The 5263-nt window shown below is 38.9% G+C and overlaps 1 pseudogene; it reads left to right on the top strand.

The window, feature by feature from the left end:
• Window positions 1-1434: 1434 nt before the first annotated feature.
• Window positions 1435-1800, top strand: LOC148776137 (multifunctional methyltransferase subunit TRM112-like protein pseudogene; annotated as a pseudogene).
• The last annotated feature ends 3463 nt before the right edge of the window (window positions 1801-5263 follow it).

The following is a 5263-nucleotide window of genomic DNA, read 5'->3' as shown; positions in this document are numbered from 1 at the left end:
TGTCTCTGCTTTTTAATATACTATCAAGGTTGGTCATAACTTTCCTTCCAAGGAGTAAGCGTCTTTTAATTTCCTGGCTGCAATCAGCATCTGCAGTGATTTTGGAGCGCCCAAAAATAAAGTCATATCCGACTCTGTGCGACCCCATAGACAGCAGCCCACCAGGTTCCCACAAGCATCCACCAAAGTGATCTGATTCTAGGGCGTTGACCCATTAGGTGCCATCTTATTGCTTAACAATGAACAATGTAATTATCAAGTAGACTGGATACTTGTTCTCTTTATTATGCTCTTTCTAGGCAGTTCTGCCTGGAGAATTCCATGGACAGAGGAGCCTGGAGGGCTGTAGTCCATGGGGTCACAAAGAATCAGACACAACTGAGCAACAAATACTTCTTCTTCAGACTTAAAAAGAGACCTGGGATATGACATCTACCTTATGCTGCAGCTACTCCAGGAGACTGGATAACTCTCTAGCACACAGAGTTAGAACTTACTTCAACTATCTGCTTACATTTCTAACTGACTGGTTGGCTTCTAAACTTCTAGAGGGCAGGGACTGTGCCTTACTCATCTTTGTATTTCTTTGTACTTCTAATGCCTGGGACTAGGCAAGCACAAGGAGACAGTATCCTGTTCACAGAATCCAAAGACATGGATTTGAATCTTCACTGTACTACCTACTACATATCCTGGAACAATTTACTTAATTTCCCAGATACTCAGTTCCTGCAGTAGTAAATGTGGACTGCACACAAAAACTACTAAACAAATTCAGCAAAAACAGGATACAAGATTAACATACAGAAATCTGTTACATTTCTTTACACTAACAATGAAATATCAGAAAGGGAAAGAAAAAAATCCCTTTTAAAATCACATCAAAAGATAAATTAGGAACAAATTTGACCAAGGAGGTAAAAGGCTTATATGATGAGAACTATAAAACATGGATAAAGGAAATTGAAGATAATCAAACAGAAAGATCCTATACTTTCGAATTGAAAAAACTAACCTTTTTAAAATGGCTATAAAACCCAAAGCAATCTATAGATTTAATGTGATCTCTATCAAATTACCCATGACATTTTTCACAGAACTGGAATAACTCAAAATTTTATGTGGAGTCATAACTGACCCAGAATTGCTCAAACAATCTTGAGGAAAAACAACAAAACTGGAGGCATAAATCTCCCAGACTTCAGACAATGCTACAAAGCTACAGTAATCAGAACAGTGTGGTTCAGTTCAGTTCAGTTCAGTTCAGTCGCTCAGTCGTGTCCGACTCTCCGCGACCCCATCTGAATCAATGGAACAGAATAGAGAGCCCAGAGATAAATCCATACACCTTTGGTCAACTAATCTTTAATACAGGAGGGAAGGATAAACAATGAAGCTTCTGGTTCCAGCTTTGCAAGAGCATGTATCATAAACATGAAGCTGCTCACCCACAATCTTCTGAGCTTGCATGTGTGGGGAGTGAGGCCCTGTGGCTTCCCTCTGCATCTCCAGGCCACTGAGGTCCATATCAACCCTGTGGAGTTCAACCCCAACTTCGTAGCATGTATGATACTCAAAGTGGAGTGGGAAGTGCTTCTGGAGGCTGCCAACAGCCTGCATCTGATCAAGGTGCCCAAAGAGACAATTCAGGGATATAAGCATGACAAGAAATTTCTGAGAAAGAGGCACCATATGCTGCTGGAGGTGGATGTGCTGGAGTGCATCCTGCAATGCCCAGAGTCAGGATGTCTATTCCCCATCAGCCACGGGATCCATAACATGTTGGCTGCTGAGTGGTGAGGAAAGTGTATTACTTGCTCAGTCATGCCTGACTCTTTGTGACCCCCTGGACAGTAGGCTGCCAGGCTCCTCTGTCCATGGAATTCTCCAGGCAAGAATACTGGTGTGGGTTGCCATTCCCCTCTCCAGGGGATCTTCCCAACCCAGGGATGGAATCTGGGTCTCCCATGTTACAAGCAGATTCTTTACCAATTGAGCCACCAGAGAAGCCTGTGACAAGGAAACTGAGATTTAAACTTGTGCCAGACACCAGTTTTTCACTCTATGATCATGTATATCTTTGTTTACATGTATCTTGTTTGCTAGTCCTATCCTGTGTATCCTGAATCCTTCGCCTATTGACACAACAAACACACTATGTTTTTGAGCTCGATATTATTTTTTTCTCGTTAAAGTTTCAAAACCTGAAACCGGAGCCTATTATACAGAGTGAAGTAAACCAGAAAGAAAAACACCAATACAATATACTAGCATATATATATGGAATATAGAAAGACGGTAACGATAACCCTGTATGTGAGACAGCAAAAGAGACACAGATGTATTGAACAGTCTTTTGGACTCTGTGGGAGAGGGTGAGAGCGGGATGATATGGGAAAATGGGATTGAAACATGTAAAATATCATATGTGAAATGAATTGCCAGTCCAGCTTTGATGCATGATACAGGGTGCTCGGGGCTGGTGCACTGGAATGACCCATAGGGATGGGGAGGGAGGTGGGAGGGGATCTCAGGATGGGGAACACATGTACACTCATGGTGGATTCAAGTCAGTGTATGGCAAAACCAATACAATATTGTAAAGTAAAATAAATTAATTAAATAAAAAAAAGGTTCAAAACCAAACATAAATATATATATATATTTATATACAAATAATGGAGTACACACACACACACACACACATATATATATACACACACATAATGGAGAAAAGACAGTCTCTACAGCAAGTGGTATTGGGAAAATTGGGCAGACACATATAAATCAATAATTTAGAACATACCTTCACATCACACACACAAAAAATAAACTAAAAATGACTTAAGGACTTAAACGTAAGATATGACACCATAAAACTCCTAGAAAAAAAATAGATGAACATTCTCTGACATAAATTGCACAAATGTTGTTAAATTAGTCTCCCAAAGCAATACAAATAAAAGCAAAAATAAGCAAATAAGACCTAACCAAGCTTAAAAGCTATTATGCAGCAAATGAAACCATAAAAGAAAATGAAAAGACAACCTGTGGAACAGGAAAAAAAACTTGCAAAAGATGCGACCAGCGAAAGCTTAATTTCCAAAATATATAAACAGCTCATATAACTCAAGAACAACAGCAATAAACCCAATTAAAAAACAGACAGAAGACCTAAATAGCCAGGCTTCCCTGATAGCTCAGCTGGTAAAGAATCTGCCTGCAATGCAGGAGACCCCAGTTTGATTCCTGGGTCAGGAAGATCCACTAGAGAAGGGATAGGCTATCCACTCCAGTATTCTTGGGCTTCCCTTGTGGCTCAGCTGGTAAAGAATCTGCCTGCAATAACCTGGGTTCGATCCCTGGGTTGAGAAGATCCTCTGGAGAAGGCAAAGGCGACCTACTCCAGTATTCTGGCCTGGAGAATTCCACAGACTGCATAGTCCATGGGGTCTCTAAGAACTGGATGCAACTGAGCAACTTTTTTTCATTTTCTGAAGAAGACACACAGATGGCCAATAGGCACATGAAAAGATGCTTGACGTTGCTAATTGTCAGAGAAATGCAAATCAAAACTACAACAAGGTACCACCTCAGACTGCTCAGAATGGCCATCATTAAAAAGTTTACAAATTACAAATGCTGGAGAGGGTGTGGAGAAAAGGGAACTCTCCTGCATTGTTGGTAGGAATATAAATTGGCACAGCTACTATGGAAAACAGTATGCAGATTCCTTAAAAAACTAATAGTAGAGATGCCATATGATCCAGCAATCCCACTCCTGGGCATATATCTGCAGAAAACTCTAATTCGAAAAAATACATACACCTTAAAGTTCACTGCAGCACTATTTACAATAGCCAAGACATGGGACCAACCTAAATGCCCACTGACAGATGAAAAGATAAAGATGTGCTATATAGACATAATAAAATACTACTCAACCATGGAAAAGAATGAAATAATGCCATTTGCAACAACATGAATGGCTTTAGAATTATCATACTAAGTGAAGTAAGTCAGAAAGAAAGACAAATACCATATTATTATCATTTATATGTAGAGTTTAAAACATGACACACAAAAAATTACTTATGAAATAGAAACAGACTCACAGACAAAGAAAACAAACTTTTGGTTGGCAAAAGGGAAAGGTGGTGGGGAAAGGATAAATTAGGATTTGGGGATTAGCAGATACAAACTACTATACATAAAATAGATAAACAACAAGGTTCTATGTATAGCATAGAGAACTGTATTCAATATCATATAATAAACCATAACGGAAAAGAAAAAAGAAAATGTACATATATATAACTAAATAACTTTTCTCTACACCAGAAACTAACACAACATAGTAAATCAACTACACTTCAAAAAAAAGAGTAAACAACTTTATTGAGGTATAAATTGCACATTTAAAGTGTACACTGTTTTGACATATGTGACCTGTGAAACCAACACTGCCACCAAGATACTAAACATATCAAGCGTAATCTATCACTCCCCAAAGTTTTCATGAACATTTACGTTCCATGAACATTTATGAACAAAAACCAAATCTTCAGACTCCTAGGCTGGTGCTGCTTCTCTTATACCTGAAGGAAATTTGTGCCATTGATGCATAATGTATGCTACTGCACATTATGGAAAAGAACATAATTGAAAATAAAAGATTTTATTTATAGAAGCCCCAGCATACACTACAGACACCATATAAAGTCTGCCATTCAGTGAGACATCCTGCCTACTTCCTGATGAATCATCAATTCAAAGTCCTTCCAGAGACCTTGCCCTTGGATTCTGGGAGGTAACCAGGTTTACTGTGTCTTTATAATAACTTCCCTTTTTGCTCTCTGTTTATGCAACTTTAAGCAGAATTCTTGCCATTTGTTATCTCAATTTCTTCCTCTTTATCTCAATTTTCTTCCTTTTCTTCTGTGAGAGTGGTGGTGAAGTTCCTGTGCTTGGGTTCAAAACCCACTTCTCTCACTTACAAACTACAGAGCTTTGGGAAGGTTATCTCTCTGCAAAGCCTGGTAGTTTGACAGTAAATTCTTGGTGAATGTTACATACAACTATTTTCTCTGTAAACTGCCTTATATACTATTCAGCCCACATGGCAGAGATGTCCAGATCTCCTGTCTCATAGGGTCGTTCCCATCCCCATCTCTAGGTTTTACATCTGTATCTTTAAGAGATTAGTTTATTAAAAGCAGAATCCCAGCCAACACAATGTTCTAAATTGGAAAAATTACTAAAA

Source organism: Moschus berezovskii, chromosome 11 (genome assembly GCF_049115385.1).
Source record: "Moschus berezovskii isolate FMDL1 chromosome 11, NW_MosBer_1.0, whole genome shotgun sequence".
NCBI classification, from domain to species: Eukaryota; Metazoa; Chordata; class Mammalia; order Artiodactyla; family Moschidae; genus Moschus; species Moschus berezovskii.
Note: the sequence above shows the minus strand (reverse complement) of the source record. Positions and strands in the feature narration are given on the sequence as shown.